This window comes from Ambystoma mexicanum, chromosome 3q (assembly GCF_040938575.1).
Source record: "Ambystoma mexicanum isolate Mex_15411 chromosome 3q, UKY_AmexF1_1, whole genome shotgun sequence".
Classification (NCBI taxonomy): Eukaryota; Metazoa; Chordata; class Amphibia; order Caudata; family Ambystomatidae; genus Ambystoma; species Ambystoma mexicanum.
In genome coordinates this window covers 1,204,695,393-1,204,715,061 of record NC_090926.1, presented here as the reverse complement: position 1 = coordinate 1,204,715,061, position 19,669 = coordinate 1,204,695,393, and positions in this window count along the sequence as shown.

Below are 19,669 nucleotides of genomic sequence, written 5' to 3'. Positions count from 1 at the left end.
ATCAACTAGGCACTAGTCCATCGTAAAGGTTGATATGTTGCTTCTAGCCACTAGTACAGCGTAAGGGCATGTGGGCCCTTGGCGATCGTCCCATAAAATTGTCAGTGTGCTCCAGTTGTTCACACAAAGCTGCAGGTGTCTACTGTAAAAGCCATGTGCTGGTGTCTCAAACCGATGGCAGTAGCAGAAGGGGAGCAAATACCTGTTATGAAAACAAAAAAATTATAATTAGTCTCGCCAGCCGATCTTCATTAATATTACTTATTTTATTTATTACAGCCGATCAGAAACTATTTGCTTGCAAGGATAGTTCAATGGAGTATGTGCGGCTCTAAAATCAATGCGAAAAGTAACGAAATAAATCGAGGCCAACACACAATGATAAACGACAGTTAGTCTACATGCGTGAGGAATGATATGATATATGATAAGGCATTTGTAACGCGCCTATACTCAAGTGTTTCTAGGCGTGACGAGGCAGGTGGGGAACAAGGGCAGACAGACAACGATCCTACTAGGCCAGGTGTCTTTCTGATCGCGCATGGGGAAGGGCTGTACATGGTTAGTTGAATACAAATTAAATAATAGGGCCAGCTGGTGGCAAGTGCAAGGTAAATGCCGGGAGAAGGGGCTGAAGGATATAGAGACAGTCCCCTAGTGCAGGTAGGCAGTGCAGGGAAAAGTGGCTGGGCCAAGGACCGATATTGGTGAGACCAGTGGACCTGCATGCCCATGTGCCCACTATGAACACGTTTTACTTGCTTTTCCTAGCTCTTCATTCATTCATTTATTCATGCATCCATTCATTAAATCTTCATTCCGGTATAAAAGCGTGTAAAGATTTACTTATATTATATTTGAAATTTCCATTGTGTCTCTTCGTAATGCAGTCTGTAAAACGGACCGTGCTCTTGACAACGATTTTTCGTATACTGAACTAAAATGAAACTCGGTCTAGTTTCTGAATTTTCTGCCTTATCGTCTCTTACGTTATTGCGCACCCCCTTCAAATGTAGTTCTTTCGGCATGGTCCCTGTCTCAAGGGCAAAAAAAATAGACCCTTATACTTCCAGTGCGACTTGTGGGCCTCATCTGGGCGCTGTCCTTCGCATTCTTTATTTGCAACATCACGTAGTATAGGCATCTGTGAGAACTTGAAGTTTATAATCCGTCTATGTAGTGCGCCTCAATGTGCAAATGCGAACTGGCTTCTCTCCCAAATGCCACGGGCCGCTTGGCTGGCGCGTTCTAAGTGCCCCAATTTTGTCCCCGTTGTCTGCAAGCTTTGCAGCCCAAATTGAGACATTTAAGTTTTGGCAGAAGGTCAGGGAAAGTATAAAGTACCACAGGAGTTGAGTTAAAAGTGAGATTTATTGTTTGTTTGTTTGTTTTATTATTTGCAATATGCAAGCCTTCCCTCTGTTAACAGTGCGCAGCATTTACATTTACATGAGATGAGACATGAGAAAAATATATACATACACATATGTGAGGTGAATAGAGAGAATTCAAAGATGACACCCAGCTTGTTCGCCACCCAGGATGGTGAAGGTAGGGGTTAGATTTACAGGTACACTGTACAATAACATGTATTTACAAAAAGACAATCGTATCGCAATTATTTAAACCGGGATTTGTACTTCAAAATCAGCTGTGCTTCGGGTGGGCATGGCACAGTCGCAATGTTCGGTGGCAATGGATCACTGCTCTGCACAGAAACGTCCAAAATTCCATATCTGTGCTTCTCTAACACAGCAACAAAAGGCCTTTCACAAAGTCGAACTGCATTTCATCATAGACTGGTTTGATCACCCATTGCTTACTTCGTTTTGAAAACACCTTAGTGTAGCGAGGCATATTTACTTTACCCCTAATCCTAGATTGTTGACGTCCGACATTGCTGTTATGGGCCAAGACCGCTAGTAGAGTGCGATGTTTCATGCCCCGAAAGCTAAAATGCAAGCGCTTTGGCCTGTACTTTAGGCACATATTGTGGAACACCTCCAAATCTCCTGTGTGACAGAATTCTGTCAGTCCTCTCAAATCTCTTGATAGAGTTTTGTCGAAAACAATCTTCTCAATGGCTTTGTGTGTCAGTGAATATGGAATCAACCACTTCTTCTTCCGTGCCTCCTCTGGGGGACAAAGGGCCATGTTCACATTGGTGGAAATGTTCATTTGCTGTTCAGCGGTGAACGTTGGTACAGTGGTGCATCAGTGACCGCCATTTTTCAAGTAGTATTTCCACTGACCCCTCACAAGTTTTTGAGCTCCACCAAAGATGGTTGGTGATAGAATGTGACCACTGCAAAATACTTTCAAAACCTTTTTTTTTCCCCTGCAGCCGAGATTTTCTTATTGATTGATTTAGCAAGATGCCATACGTCAAATTGATGTTTAATATGTGGGAACTGCTCTCTCATTGTCTTGGCAATTGAAACGTGTCTATCCGTGAGGTCGATGTGCATTCCCCTTGATTGTAGATATTCCACTGATTTTTATAAATCCTAGTTTCTCCATGGCCACTGACGATGTACATTGTGTTACCTGCACGACCACCGAACTCACAATTTTCTTGCTATCCATGTCCTGAAAGTGGTAGGTGCAGTACTTGGCAGAAAATCCAGGGCTGTCGCACTGTCCATCGCCGACTAGCCTGAATCGTTTGCCTTCGAATGTACTTGCTAGAGACAATTGTTCAATTTTCCAAGCATCGCTAATGGCCGGAAACAGATAATCACGTTGGTATATGTAGTAAAGCGCTTTAGAAATGAAATGGAGTCCCACAAACTGAAAGAAAGCCTCTAACTTTCTAAAACTGGAGGCACTAAAAAGTGATGCAGCTGCACACAGTAGATTGCCTGCTGGCAGTTTCTTCAGCATCGGTTGTGCAGACCACGAGAACCTATGATTTAATCTACAGGCGGCATTTATTTTGACGTTACTGCCTTTTATTTGACGAGTCACATTAATCAATGGCTTCCCACATACTTTCCCTCTAATGGAATGCACACTTTTCAGCATACTTATAATTTCCATCAAACAACTGTTGAATACAATGTATTTGCTCTCTTTCATTAGACTGTCATCCTGCGTCAACGTTGTTTCGGTCTGTGACGTTGTGGAGATTTCAACACATTGGAAAGTAATATCGCTGATATCAAGTTCTGATGCGTCTATGGATGCTGAGGCTGGTTCATTCTCTGTCATTTCGACATCTATTACTTCAACATTGATGGGAGAACACAACAATGTCGACAGGTTTTTTGGTGGCAAATTTTTGGCGGGTGTAGATTGTGTAAATTGATCTGCAACTACTTCAGAGCTATCTTCAATACATTCAATAACATCTTCTTGTGGTGGTGCGGTCGCACTGTAGCTATGGTCCAATGCAACTTTGCTGTAGTCTCCAAACACAGTTAATTCATGTTCTGGCCATTGGACATGAGCATCACGAGCCTGAACACGCCTCGCCTCAATTAATAGTTCCTCCATAGTGTACACGGTCTGGCAAGCCACATCTCTCATTCGCTTCACTGTCTGTGTGTGTATAGTTCTGACACCCACGGGTAACTGGAGGAGAGATTGGAAAAGGGATGTTCAGTTTAAACACAAGATGGAGTGTAGTAGAATTGACTGGAAAAAAACATAAAATAGTCCCCAGCACAAACATTTTTTTAAAGTTATGAACTGTTTGTAACTAACCTTTTTTTGTTTTTTTTCTTTGCAACTTTTTTGACTCGACCTTCAACATCTGCACGCTGTAGCTCCGATTTGTTTCCGCATGTCCTCCCTTCCTCTTGCGCTGCAACGACTATATTTTCTGTATCTGCATAGACAGCACGGAATGAGGCTCCATCGTCTCCCTGAAACATAGTACTTTCATTACTATGTATCAAAATATTGTTAGCATAAAACACACGTGAGGACGAACACACAGGTACATCTCAATAGCCAAACACGATTTAAACATTGTGTGCAACAATCAAACGACAAGTATTCGACCAGTGATGATCTATTTCGATGGAACTGTCAGTATCCATACCTCTGGCTCTGCATGGACTGCCATGAATGGTTGTATTGGAGAGGAGGCATCCGCATCTCCCTGAAACGCAGTACTTGCATTAGTATGCTTTTCAATATTGGAAACACAACACACACTTGGGGTCGACGGCACAAATACATATAAAGAGATAACCACAAATGATGCATTGTCCAAAAGAATCAAGGAAAATCCAAATATGATCACATTTCATCGACTTATTTCAACGATTCCTTTACATCTGCATCATCTAAATGAGATGTTGTGGTTGTGGTGGAAGCTCCGTCGTCTCCCTGAAACACAGTACTTGGATTAGTATGGTTTTCAATATTGGAAAAATAACACACACTTGGGGTCGAATGCACAGGTACATATAAAGAGATAACCGCAAATGATGCATTGTCCAAAAGAATCAAGGAAAATCTAAATATGATCACATTTCATCGACTTATTTCTCCGATTTATTTACATCTGCATCATCTAAATTGGATGTTGTGATTGTAGTGGAAGCTTCGTCGTCTCCCTGAAACACAGCACTTGCGTTAATAGGGAAGAAAGTATAGCAAATGGAATCACGTTATATGATCACGCATGATGGAGCTGTCATTATCCATACCTCGTGCTGCTGAAGAATATCTATGGATGTTGCAAATGTAGTGCGCACTTCCGAAAGCTGTTGCGCCGATTCGTATACGCATGGTCCCGCTTCCACTTCCCCTGGAATTACTTGAATGTCAGGCTCTGCATCAAGTGCAGGGGTTGACGCTCCATCAACTGCCTGAAACATAGTACTTGCATTAGTGAGGATTACAATAGTGAAAACATAACACAGACCTGGGGTCGACAGCACAGGTACATATCAACGGCTAACCACGAATGAAACATTGTGTAGAACAATCAAACGACAAGAATTCCAGCTCTGATGATGACGCTCGATGGAGCTGTCAGTATCCATACCTCCTGCTGTTGAAGAACATCTAGAAATGTTGTAGATGTGGCGGACGCTTCAGCATCTCCCTGAAAGACAGTACTTGCATTAGTATGGATAACACTAATTATAACTGAAAACAAACACCAGTGGACGATAACTAAGGTGTATATCAATTGGAAAGCACTAACCAAACATTCGGTAAAATAATTACACGATAGAATAAAACTATTACTTGACATGCATAAAAGAAGTCTGTAGCGGATTAGCCTAGTAATATTACCTGATACGCGCTAGAAGTGGTTGATAACTGCGACCACGTCAAGGATGTAGAATGTTCTTGCTTCAGATTCAAGGGATAGTCAAGAAGTTGTAAAGGTAAATTAATGATTGATAATGAAATGCCAATATTAAAAATAGCCATGTAAGGCGACAGAATACTTGAAAAATGCTCAATAAAGCACAGTTCCCTGCTCCCATATATATACATTGCGTTTGTGGGTATGAAATCGAAAAAGAATATATTGATAAATGTCATTATTCAAAAAACTATACACTCATATCAATATCGAAATTATTACAAGAGATAGAACACCTACAATATCAATTAATCCATTCGGCTATCTACACACTACCGCAAGGCCTAAAGCTAAATCCGGACACTTGACTTACCGGTGGCGGAATGTGGACGAATAGAGTGGGAATAGCGTTTTCGAGCAATTTCCGTGTCGTTCGCCGTTTATTCTTCTTTGTTACCCAAGATGTTGTGTACATGTCCAAGGAAAAGTGCCGGCTGCAGATGCGGTATCGATCACCCCTCTTGTCCTGTAAGACTTGTTGGACTCTACTTTCCAGCTCATCCAGTGGATATCTGCAACGTCTGACCCATTCTCTTATTCGATCAACAGTTTTCGGGAATACATGCATTGTAGTGCCTTCAGATTTCGCATGGGTCTTCGAAGGGCAACCGCTAATCGAACAGGCAGGCATTGTTGATAAATCTGAAAAGTAAATATCGACATTATTATACAATCTTCAAGAATAAAGATTTGATATAAAAGTAAATGAATCATACAATGATCAATGCAAGGTTTGTTTTGGTCGCAGGAACTATACCAGTTCATTATGTGCGGCTTAGTATTTGCATAAGTTGCAGAAATGTATAAATGATGTGACTAAAATCTGACCATGTGACTCGTCCCTTGGATGTTCTGTCTTGCACGAGAAGGAAACATGCTTACATTATAGACTGGACCCCCGAAGGATGCAATTCGATGACAATAGACACAGATGAAAATAAATAGATCTATTGATAGCATAGCAATGGAAACTCAAGTCAATAGCAATGAGACCAATGAACATAGCACTATTGTGTACTCTACTCGCAAATAGATAGAAATTTAAAAATCTGCGAAATATGACTAGGATACATGGCCTTACCTTGACCAACAAACAGTTGGATTCAGCAAGCAGAGCAGTATGTTGCAGGAGAATAGGTGGGTGGCCACAGGTAGCACACTGATGGGTTTGCTCTAAGCGGTCACAGAAGTTCACGGATAGCACGACGACGAGCAGATTAGCGTAGATCTCAGTGGTTGCCAGGTAACACGTTCAGGAGGTGACTTGCAAAGCACAAAGATGTTCTCATGAGACAAATCAAGTGGTTAATAAAGTATTAGAAACAGGGGTGTGTTTGTGAATGACTGACGTATGTATGTCGTGGTCTTAGGGGGGCGGCCTGCTTGAAGGGGAGGCCTGGCTGGAGACACAGCGTCTGAGGAGGCCATGTGAGCGATGGCCCCTGGGCGTGGGATACCTTTTGAAGTGTACATGCTGTTTGGCACCTTGGCCGTTTGCGCCTGCCACAGCCCCCCATGCCAGCGCTCATCCCCGGGTGCGACCCGCCTTTGATAGAGGTGGGTGGGATGGATGGGCCTGGGGCATGCAGATAAGGCACAGGAAGACTGCTGAATGGAGACACACTTATGTGGATTGCAGGGGGGCGGCCTGCTTCAAGGGGAGGCCTGGCTGGAGACACGGGGTCTGAGGAGTCCATGTGACCAATGGCCCCTTGGCGTGGGATACCTTTTGAAGTGTACATGCAGTTTGGCACCTTGGCCTTTCGCGCCCCTGACAGCCCCCCATGCCAGCGCTCATCCACTGGCGCGAACCGCCTTTGATAGTATATCGTTGCTTATCAATAACAAATGCCACATACCGGAGATTCTTGTGAGCACAGACCTACACTTTAACGGGTGTATTATAGTGGTCAAGACCCTAAGGCCTGTATAATCCAATGGTAATTGTTAGTATAGATATATGTGTGACTTATACAGAGACATAACCTACTGAAAGACTTTGAACAAGTGTTATTTAGTGCATGCATTATCGAGAATATGTTATGTTAGCTTAGATAGATAGTGACCACCCTGCTTCACAGCGACCAGACCTTCACCCATTCGGAGCACAGATGTCTGACGTCCATCCTTAAATGGAGACACACTTGATTCATTTAAAAAATCGAAACAACCGTTGTTAAAATATATGTGGTGTTTTATTTTGTATCTTATTTTGATGACACAAAAATACAAGACTTTAAACATTGTACAGTTCAGGTTGCAGCACAGCGAGAGAAAATCCCCTGTACTGACCGCTGTCACTCGGGAAGGTTTCTCTAATGGCACCGACGGCACAGGCGGGTATCATTCTTCGAACGCGGTGTCCAAGCCTCCCGTGTAGCCGTGTAAAGGAACGATAGGCCACCAGCCTGTAGCACCTGTGAAAAGGAATGAAACAAACTGTTTTTAAATGACCAAGATAAGTTTAATAAACGTTTGTTGTCAATGACAATTCTTGTAACTAATGGCATTCTGCACGGACAAATGCTATCTAGACAATGCACACTATTGAATGACTTACATGCGTTACAATGATATGTCGATGTAATTTTGGATATAGTAGAAGAACATGAAATAGGAGTGGCATGACAAGCAGAGTATACTTACTCGTTACTCGGATTACGAGGACGAACAGTTGCGCGAAGTTCGTGCATAAGCACCATCATTATTCTCAACACGGCCCGTGTGAGGCAGGCTGCCCTGAAGTCTGGCAGCTCGGTGATGCATTGCGGTCGTGGCTCGCCTTCCGAAATGTAGGCCAGGCATCCCGAGTTTTCTCGGCAGCAGCAGTTCTCGTCCTCAGTTAGCATTAGCTCGCACCGATTGCATGTGCACCAGGTGGAGACGCCGTCCATTCGACTAGGCCCAGGCTCTTCATCTGTTGATTCGTCCTGCCAACTGCCGTCCGAATCCCCATCGTTTTCGCGTGCTTCCCTTTCCAGTAGTTCCTCCTCGGTGTACTCGGGCTCGTACATGTAGGGCATTATTGTAGCCATTGTGTGTTAAACAAACTAAAATAATTTATAGCGGTGGTACTGGTATCTGTTCACACGGGCTACAAGCGGCGAAGGTAGCTGACCAGAGCACTGAAACGAGTCACAGAATACTCAAAGTAACACAGAGAGAGGAATGGAATCGAAAATCTGCTGCTGTGTGTTGTGAAACGGTCTGTTTATACTTATTGAGGAAAGAGGCGTCCTGCCATTTCCATGGCGACACGTCATTAGCTGAAGCGTAGCGAATGTTTACACAAGAAAAGATAGGATTATCAGAAAATGGCGGCTCCCTGGTGCTTGTTTTCGCGTGCGTTTAATGGATGAAAACTCGGGTAAGGTCCATAGGAAAGTTTTCTAAAATCGAGCCACTTAGGCTTAAAAAAACATGACCGACCCGTAGGGACAATAATATTTTTTACTAGACCATGCCTTTAATCCCTGTGAGGTGACAATCACAGAAACCTGGTGTAAAATACAAATACACATGATTGGATAAGTGAGGACTACCACTAACACTGCAACCTAAGGTAGGGCTCCACGTACTCAGTAATGCTGAATGGTGAATATGCATAGGACAGCACAGAATGGCCGGTGTGTGCTGTCTCCCCTATGCATGCACACAGTTTCAGAGATATATAGGCCGAGAGCATTTCGTGACACGTGACTCTTTATCAACAGAACCCGGTTCCCTACAAGAAGTAATGTTACTTGGCCCTGATGAAGGCAGAGGTTCCATGAACATGTATTAACCTCCAAGCCGAAACTCGAGTTTTCCTGTGTTTTAAGGATTTATCAATTTTGCCTACTACATCTTGTTATTGTTAACTGAATTACCCAATAGACAGATTTAGTCACCACAGACGGGTTCATAAACCTCATTGGTGCTGACATTTTGGTCTTGGGCCAGGACCAGACAGGAACGGTTGCTGTCTTCTTTTTGCTTGTTAATTGTTCTATTTACACATGATTGTTGTTTGCGTTTGTTTATATATGTGTAGGAATGTTTAGGTTTGGTTGAAGTATGGGTGATGCGCATAGGGAGATGGTCTTGATTTGAATGTCATGTACTAGTTATGATATGATATTTTATTTATATCGTGCTCATACACAAGTGTTTCAGAGCGCGACCAAGCAAGGGGAGGGGAACAAAGGGGAACAAATAAAAAAATATCTACGATCTTACTAGGCCCAGTGTCATTAAGAACGCGCAAGTGCATGGAAAAGGGAAGTGCGTGGAGGGGGGAAGTGGAAAGCGCAGAACAGAGGAGAGAACAGAATAAATAATAAATAAATAAATGCAGTGAGAATGGTAGTGCAGCCAGACAAGTGGCAAGTGCATGATTAGACAGATAGGGTATATCTGATAAGTGCAGAGGAAGAGTGGGGGACATTATGGGTACAAATACAGATCCCAGCGCTGAAGGTGGGCCCGAGGCAGTGCAGGAGGGAGGCAAGGTGAGCAGCTACCTGGGCCTGAAGGACAGAGGGTGGCCAGGAGCATGGCGTTGAGAAAGAGAAACAGATCAGCAGGGGAGGAGAGCGGCAAAGGCAGAAGCGAAGAGGAGGGTCTTGAGGTGCTTCCGGAACCGGAGAGGGTTCTCATCAAGTTTCAGGGTGGTCGGAAGGCTGTTCCAAAGGGAGGCCCCAGCCGAAGACAGAGATCTGCCCCCAGCTCGTTTCTAAGTACATTGGCATGAACTACATGCAGCCCAGCACTATTTAATTGAACAAATGCATGGGACCAACATTATGCATGTTGACTTTTGGGTGTCATGACTAGCAGAGCATCTGAGTATTTCGGGGCCAGTTTGGGATCCCAGAAGCACCAGGGTCAGCTTTGTGCCTAGAGGCATCAGTGTCCTTGTGTCACTCGGTGTTTGAGGCCTTAGCGACAAGAGGCATCAGCATCCGCATAATGGCATGACGTCACAGCATTGTATTATTAAGGCAGTTGGGTTTTGTGGATGCTTGCAAGGACTTCTTTGCCTAATGATGTCTTTGGACTATGCTTACATTCCTCTTCCATGATGGTTGATATGGCGGATGTTCTTTTGTGTTTTCCTGTTCCAGCATTAATGACTGAATGACTCACGCCCTCATACCATCCGATCCCAGAACTGAATACATAAATACCCATTGAAGGGATAGAAGGCTTCCATGTGTTAATATCCCCGCAAATATATTGCCATACAAGAATTGCACCGTTTTCTTTGCTGCAATATTAACCCATGGTTATAGCAAAGGGGGTTTGAAATGCCAGGAGTGACAGGTAGCAGGAACGGGCAACTATAAGAACAGTGATCAGAAAGAGAAGTACTGCTACCAGAGACTGATAGCACCAAGGCTTATTATTCAAAGCCTAATATGGTCACCCATTGTTGATCAAAAAATAATAATGATCAAATCATAGATATTGAATGCCAGAAGGAAATACGCAGCAGGCCAAACAGGTATAGTCAATTGTAATTAACCCTATTGACTAAATGCTGAACATATTATAGCAAACTGAGCAAAACCATCTCAAACAATATTGGCTTAGTTAGAAAGCTGGTATTAAGCAAAACAATCTCAAACAGTACATGAAAGAATAACAAATGTAAACAGTGACAGTGATAAAGTAAAAGAACAAAAAACAAATACGGTTTTCTGCTTAAAATTATCGTTTGAGACGGAGTCAATCAATAAATACGAAGAAAGAAGAAACATGAATGACATCAAAGGAAACATTTACATTGTGTAACCAGTAGCACTATATCTAACAGCTTTTTTATATTTCCATTTCTCTAAGGACGCGGCACAAATAGTCAGTTACGTAATCCTCTAAATAGCTATCGAAGGGATAGAAGGGTGCCATGCGTTAATATCCCCGCAAATATATTGCTATACAAGAATGGTGCCGTTTCTTTTGCTGCAATATTAACCCATGGAACCTGTGGGGGACCCCCCCAAAGCCCCCATATTTTTGTAATGTGAGCGGGGGAACCCCCGCAACCTCCAGTACCATTTACTCCATAAATTATGCCCATAAATAATATTGCCTATGGCCATATATATATGGTGATATTATTTATGGGGATAATATTACCTGATACCGATGGAAGGGCAAGTCAACTCTTCGACCCCTATGGCTGATGCTAGTGCTTAGTATCATAAATTGTCTGCACCTCATACTATTCCTGTGCTTCCACTAACACCAGGGAAGGGGCATCACTGATCCTCATTTCTGGATTGAGTAACATCAACTGACACACATGGAACAATGGGTGAAGCATAACATTTCCCAGTAACCTTAATATTAGTCTGACAAGATTGATACTGTAACTTTCTCAATTTCAAAAGGACCTATGAAACAAGGACTGACTTTAGTCTTCCCACTGAGAGATAATTTGTTTGTAAAGAACCAGACTCTATCCCCAACTGTGTATTTTATTGCCTACTTTCATTTCCTACATGCACAACTCTTATACCCATTCTTACATATCATGCTCTCTCTAACATCTTCCTTATGCTTTGCAGAAGGCTATCCACATCCGTGTTGTTTGATGCATCAAATCATTTTCTATAGAAAATGTGGGTTTATCCCCAGGTTCCAATACAAGAAGGACATTGTAGTGGAATTCGTAAAGGTAGCATTATAGCTAGTTTCTGCTAACCTAACCAAATCCACCCAATGTATTCCTCAGTTCACTGAGCAACTCAAATACTTTTCCTAATTCTGGGTGGATCTGCTCTGTCTGCCTATCAGTCTGAGGATAATAGCTGGATAACAATTTTATACACACACCATAATTATTTCATTGGGCCTGCTACCATTTGATATATTACAATCTCCTATCAGAAACTATCCTGTAAGGAAGGCAGTGAATTAGAATTATATTTTTCAGAAATGTTTGTACAAATTTCTCGTGGATGCATTTCACTAAATGGGAACAAAATGCATGCCTGCATATTCACTATCACCAGAGTCGATCGCCAGCACTTGGCACATCTCCTTGCTAATTTTCAGTGCAAATCCAGTGTTATACAAATTGACAATTAAATGTTCAGCTGGCAACACAGGTCCAGGGTCAAGGGGCCTGTCGCAACTGGGGATTTGCTATTCCATTCTGCCTAATTGATTTAAGGGTGATTGTGATCCCATAATGATGTGTTCTAGAGCTCAACCCACTGAGCTATCTTAGCAGATATATCATAATATGCAAACCGTAATGATGACCTCAGCTTTCTAGGTGATAAAGCTTTTTCAGAATATAGATATTTTAAGTTTTGATCACCCGTACATATAACAAAACCATATGTACCTTTCCCCTCAGGTAATGCTGCCTGTATGAGACCCAGCCCGAATAATCTGACATAGTGTACTACATCACTGCTTGGGACAATTGTGACAAAACGTGCACCACTGGATGTAATTAGCCTGTGTCACTGTGCCTTTGAGACATTATGGACAGCAACGCTAAGTTAGATGCATTGACTACCACAAAGAAGGGTTGCTGGGCATTGGGATGTCAAATAAATCCAAAAAGAATTGCTCTATCACAAACACAAATGCCTGTTCCTCCTCTAGTGTCCAGATGAACTTGACACACACTATGAGTAGCCTTTGGATCAGAGCCAGCTGTGGAAAAGTCTTTGATGAACCTCCTATAGAAAGTGGTGAATACCAAGAACTGGTAAACTGGTAGAGGTGGCCCAGTCCCTCACTACCTTAACCATCTGGATGGCTATCTGTAAGCAATGAAGGGTAATCGCAAAAACCCAAACGCACTACTCAGTGCTCCAGATAAGATTTTGAGGTGGGAGTATTTTACGCCCTATTTTTAAACTTAGAGAGTAAATGCAATTTCAAAGGAGAACATTTAGTTTTCTCCTTCGCAAAAGAGTCATAATTATGTGACATCCAGCCGACGCGTGCAAAAAAGTTAACTGTATAAATGAATGTCATGCGTCAGCAGTTCACATTGTGACAGAAAAGCATGTTTCTCTCACAATTAACAGATAAAGCACAGAGTGCAGTAGCTCCCTCCCACCAATGGAACAGATATGCACTAACACTCTAAGTTTCCCTCACATGCAAGTAATCTCATTGTCAAATGTTGACCAGACAGTTAGTCGTACATCTGTCAGAAGTCAGCAATCTATTGACTGAAGCAATAATATTTACATTGCTTAGAAGTTGAAGCGAGCCTGCATTCACCACTACATAAAATAAATACTGGATTACCTCTACGGTGACATGTCTAGCTTGGTTTCTATTTCAGTTACAAATGAAACAATTTTACACCATTATTAGAATTAGTTTTCATTAAATTGTAAGAGTACACAAAAGGTGTAAAATGTATGCGACAGGCAACCAAAACATGACTAAACTTGAAAAGGGACAGAACACAATAGCAACAAAACAGAGATGTGTAGCAAAGATGTCTGGCTTCAAACCATGTATTACTTCTGTAGAAATCCTTCTCCTAAACATTAATATGAATGAACACATCACATATATGTATCTTGATGATAAGTGCACACAACGCAGGAACTCCTAAAAATACTTTTGTGTAATCCAACCATGCATTCACTTAGAAAAGGATAATTTGCATGTCACAAAGGATACTTCCTGATGGTAACTAACTAAGTTTTCCATCTTACTGCTGATAGGACCCTAACATGCTAGCAAAATAATATGCATGCATAATTCTCTTCTCTGTGCATCTGCAGACATAAAACAAAGCAGAAGTTGAACAAACAAAACCATTCATTATCGCACTGTGTGCTTATTCTTTCTGAAATGCTAAGTGCATGCAGTTCAGTGAGATTTCAGACTGCTTCTGTATGACAAGCAACTTCATTTAGGCAGATAAAAATCAAGATGCTCTGGTTTATGTCAAGTGACCAGACCGTTGCACTGCCCTATGCTCTCAACTAATGCGTAAATGATACGCACAGAAAAATAAACTAGGTCATATTTGCAGCATTTCAATGTGTAAAAAGGCCTGGTATTACCCGTGTATGGAGGCCTGGCTCTACATTTTGCATATGAGGTTGACATGGCATGTACTCTGTTTTCTCTCAAATATTCAAAGGTGCACTTACATGTTCCTGATCTTGTTTGCTATGCTGAGAGAAGATTAAAATGTCATCAACATAAACTACAACAAATACATCTATGAAACGCACCAAGAATCTCATTGACCAAATATTGAAAAGCTGCAGGGTTGTTACATTACATAATCTGAATAGAATCACTTGATATTGAAAAGCCCAAACTTTGTTCAGAAATCTGTCTTCCATTCTCCCACCTTGATGATTCTAACCAAAATGTTATGTCCTCCTGATATCCAGTTTGGTGTAAACTTTGCTCCCCTAAATCTGACCCAACTGAATGGCGATCCAGATGTTCAGAAGGAAATGTACCTATCCCGCCCCCCTCGTCACTTTATGGTGAGACGAATCCCATGAAGAGACCTGTGATGTGCCTCTGGGGAAGGGGCGTGCTAAGAGACCCTGCACAGACATAATATTACACAAACTGTAGATCTTTAGACTAACTGCCTCAGCGCGAGTTTGGTGGTAACTCTTAAAAGCGGCGGTCACGCTATTACCACCGCATTTAAGGGTCTGCCAAATCATGGGCTTGGCGGATTTACCCCCAGCTCTGAGCTGGGGCAAATTAGCTGCGATTTCGCTGATTCTTGGTGCTATCACCGCTGGCGGTAATAGTGCCGAACATTCCCCATTGGGCCCAATAGGGAATTCCCGAATGAGACCAATGGGGAATGCAAATTTACTGTTCCACCAAACCCGTGATCTGGCTCATAGGGCCATAGGGTTTGGTGGTAACACTAAAAGCCCTGGCGGTAATACCACCGGGGTTACCGCCCAACTCGTGATGAGGCCCTAAGTGCATATAAACAGATGCCATTTTGTAGCTATGGCAGAAACATTGTGCCTGCATGGCAGCGCGGTAGACACAGGCCGCAAACCTGATGAAGAAACCTGAATAGGCCCTAGCACTGACGAAAGAGAGAGACCTGTGCTGTTAATTTCCACAGCAAACCCTCCTTTGTTCTACAACTGTTGACAATACTTTTTATCCCGAGAAAGAATGTGCCTTGTAAGACCTTGAGATGGTGCTAAGCGCCTCGGTGCATGTGTTATCACAACCAGACCAGAACAAGCTTCCAAACCCAACCCAGCCAACTAAGAGTGATAGCCCCTACAACTGTCCGAATCCCAAGACCCCTGAATTGCAAGATACCAGCTGACCCTAAGCCACCAACCATAAAACAGACAACCATAAAGATCTAAAAGAATGGTCCCCATATTAGTACTTTGCAATGACATGATTTGTAATGCGAGGTGCAGAGAGGGATACATTATAGTTCAGAAGCGAGGGCGGAAGCCTTGGACACTGGACAACGTAGCTGGGACGAGTGAAATGTGTGCAGCTCACAGTGACCTTGAGCCTCCCCCTGTACCAGCCCACGATCATATCATATTATGTCATGATCATGCCAGGTGCCATGTGTAGTAAGAGAGTAACATAGCTATGGGGCGAAATAAAAAATTCTGATGGTACTCGCCACTCTTGGTGTGTTTTCTCGGGTACCACCCTTGCCAGTACCTGTATCCCTTGCAGGAACATATCTGGGCCAACGGATATCCCACGTGTTTTCAGTTCATTAGCCTGTGCGTGTATAAGCATCATGGCCCTCATGGCACATATCCCTGGTGTTGAACAGACTATGCCCCTTTCCGTAAAAGATATTGTCATATTAAGCTTGCTGAGGAGGTCCCCTCCTAACAAATTTATGGGCGAGTCTTTGTAATACAACAGGGGTGCTCGCACTGTCTTTCCCCCCACCATTACATCTAAATCTTCTGTGTATGGAACCTCGACCACCGCCCCAGACAATCCCTGCGTCTCCATTTTTCTATTCAAAAGTGGAAACCAGGCTTCTTTTAGACACAATTGTTCTGCTCCCGAATCCACCATTAAGATGAATTGTTTGTTTCCTATCCCCGCCCCCACCAGTGGTTCCTCTTCTGCGCAAAGGGTTGTTGATAGTAGTGGACACGCAAATGCTTTCTGTGGGCTGTCCTATGCTGGGTGTCTCATTGTATCATTGTTGTTGAAAACATTCTCTCCCACTACTGCTGTCCCCCTAAAGGGTGCCGGCGCTCCGTTCCCAGTGGTGGCAAATCGGTTACCGCGTGTATGTGTGATGTGGTTCTGTGATTGGGGGTGTTGCTGCACGCTTTGTGGGAGTGTTTTTTGTTCATATGGGTACCAGGGATCTGCTTGTTCTTCTCTTCTAAATCCACCCATAGGCAGGCCATAGGGGCTGCCGGGGTGGGGGTGGCCACACTGGTGCTCGTTCTGGTAGGGTGCCATAGGGCGACTACGACATTCTCTCGGAAAGTGACCCCACCTCCCACAATTCCAACATGTTCCTTGCCCTCCTCCTCTGGGTCCTTGTCCTCCGTATCCCCATCTTTACCCCCTGTACCCACATCTTCCTCCTCTTCCGCCCCTTCCTTGCCATTGTGGCCCTCCATACTGTTCCTCGCCGGCCCATTGCTCCTGTCCATTTGCTGCCCAATTTGCTGCCATTCATGCCTGCCTTGCTACTGGCCCCTCCTCCCCGTCTCCGCAGGGAGGGCGGCAGCTACTGCTGCAAAGTTCACCAATTTTGTTTGTACTCATTTGGCTTTGTTCGCCAACCTTTTCTGCACTATCTCTCTTTCTCTATCTAAGATCCTTCTACAGTGTTGTACTATGATGCTCTGTATCTCGGGCCAGCCCTTGGCATCTATCCCAGCTATTTTATGCAGTGCCTTCTGTACTTCCTTTGGGAGGCCTCTCTTAATTATGAAGTAGAAAAGGGAGGTGGATTGGTCCCAAGCCGTGCCAGTCTCTGCTCTCCACATATCCTGCACCCGAAGAATGTAAGCTGACGCATCCTCGTTCTCGCCCATAGTACACTGCATTACTGATTGTAAATCGGGAGTATCCGGGAATGTGTCCCTCAGTGCATCCCATACTCAGGCCCATACTGTGTCGAATGATGCCCCATCTTGGTGGACGCAATCTAACGTGACCCCAGGGAATCCTGCCTTCACCCACACCCTATTTGCTTGGTCATCTACTGCAGAGACCAGCAAACTCTTAACATCTCCAATGGCTAGGGGGACCCTGGCAGTATTTTTCTCAAATGCACATATCCACTTGCTCGTCCCCCCCAGAAAGCAGAGGCAATGTCTTCAATAAGTTTGCCTTATCCATTTGTGCCCCCTGGACCTAATGTGGTCTTCCCACACCTTTGTGTATCAAAGGCATCTGTAACTTGCTCTTCCCTCTTCTCATACCCACCTTTCCTCCTTTCTTTCCTGTGTCTGGCCCCTTTCCTGTTCCATTTCTTTTTTTTTTATAACTCTTTTTATTAAGTTTTACTCAAACACAACACCAAGATAATTTGAATACATGTTAGCAGTATAGGCAGCGGGGTCCTGAGAGCAGTATATAATAGGACGGAATCTCCAAGATCAGATCTGGGGCTTTCAAAGTCACTGGCTGCGTATAAGGTGAATGAAGAGGGAAGGAGGGGGAGTGGAACGCTCACCTGATTCCCGTAGAGGCGCCGGTCTTGACTGGGCGTATGCCGTATCTTCAAAGGTGATGTGCAACACACGGCTGGCTCTTTGGGCTGGACCTCTGTGCACTGTATGTCTGACTTGAAGGGTGAGATGTCTTAGGTAAGTGAACGCCGTGCTCTCCATCTGCCTCGGGGCAGGGTGCTGTAACCAGTTTCTTCACTGGATAAGGGGAGCAGGCCTCTTGACTTCAGAGGACTGCTGTCCGTCGTTTACTGCACGAACGGTAAGTTTCGAGTAATCCTAATGTCTTTAAAGTCTTTAGTAATGATGTTTCTTGTTTTGCAGGGTTCCGGCGATGGCGGATGACGGGCTGAAGTGAGTTGAAGATGGAGCCCGTGTGATGAATAGAAGCGCCTGGAAGCACGTAAGTAAGCGCTTGTTGCCTGCTTCACGATGCGCTCTAACCGTCTCTTTATTTTGCAGGTACAAGTTCGGAGTGGCTGCAGGGTGCCGGAATACCCACTGGGTTAGATGTGGAAAGGAGTAATGGCACGTGAGTATTAAAGTTCCCCAATGTCTTTAAACGCACCTTGTTTTGTCTTTCAGATGCGGGATGCAGCGCCGAAGGCCTCCGGAGCGTGCGAAGAGTTGGTAAGCTTTTGTCTTTCAGATGCCGGAATGCAGTGTGAAGACCTCCGGAGCGCACGAAGAGTAGGTAAGCCTTTGTCCTTCAGATGCCGGAATGCACCGCGAGGCGTTGGTGACAGCCGATGGACCAGGTAAGTGAAGAGCTGTCACTGAAGACCGTAATGCTAACCTGTTCTTTCTTGTCTTTATAGGTGTTGCTGAAGACTGGATTCAGGATGGTAAGCCTTTTTCCTTAGGCCCAGGATCAGATGCAGAAGACACGATGAGCGTTCTGCTGCAGAGGATGCAGAATAACGCAAAGCAAGATTCATCCATCGGGTGTGGTTTAAATAGCCTCCTGTAGTGCTTAGGTGTCTCCTTCCACAGCCACGCCTAGGTAAGAAAAGAGTTCCTGCTTTCCAGAAGAGTTCCAGTGTTCTGAATCTAGGGAGTGGCTCCTGCCCCACCCAACAGGAAAAGTAGCTCCAAACAGAAGAGGATCAGAGGCTCAACTGGCAGGCAAGTAAGCAGCATGGTCTGCTGCAGGTAAGTCCACCCAAGCATTATGAGCCCGGCGCTTCCAGCGCTGGGACTGGGCATATTTATGAGCCTGGTGCCACTGGCGCCAGGACTGGGTCCAAAAGGTCCCAATTGGGACTGGTTGGCACTCGGAACCTGGGTTATGGATCTGCTTCCAAGGGAGTTGGGAAAACCCTGACCTTTTGGAAGCAGAGATCATGACAGTACCCCCCCTCAAGGCCCCTCCCAAACCGGGCTTCTCCGGGGGTTTTGGCTTGCCAGGAAATGTTCGGTGAAATATTTTAATTAGGCGAGGAGCGTGGACATATTCAGCAGGTTCCCAGGATCTCTCTTGGGGGCCGTTGCCTTTCCAGTCAATTAGGTAAAATAGTTTAGATTTGGAGATCTTGGAGTCCAGAATGCTTCTGACTTCAAACTCGAGTTCTCCATCAACTAGGATAGGTTTTGGAGATTTAGTTAGTCGGGTTTGAGGTTGCACGGGTTTTAATAGAGAGACGTGGAAGACCGGATGTATCTTCATCTGCGGGGGCAAGTCCAACTTGACCGC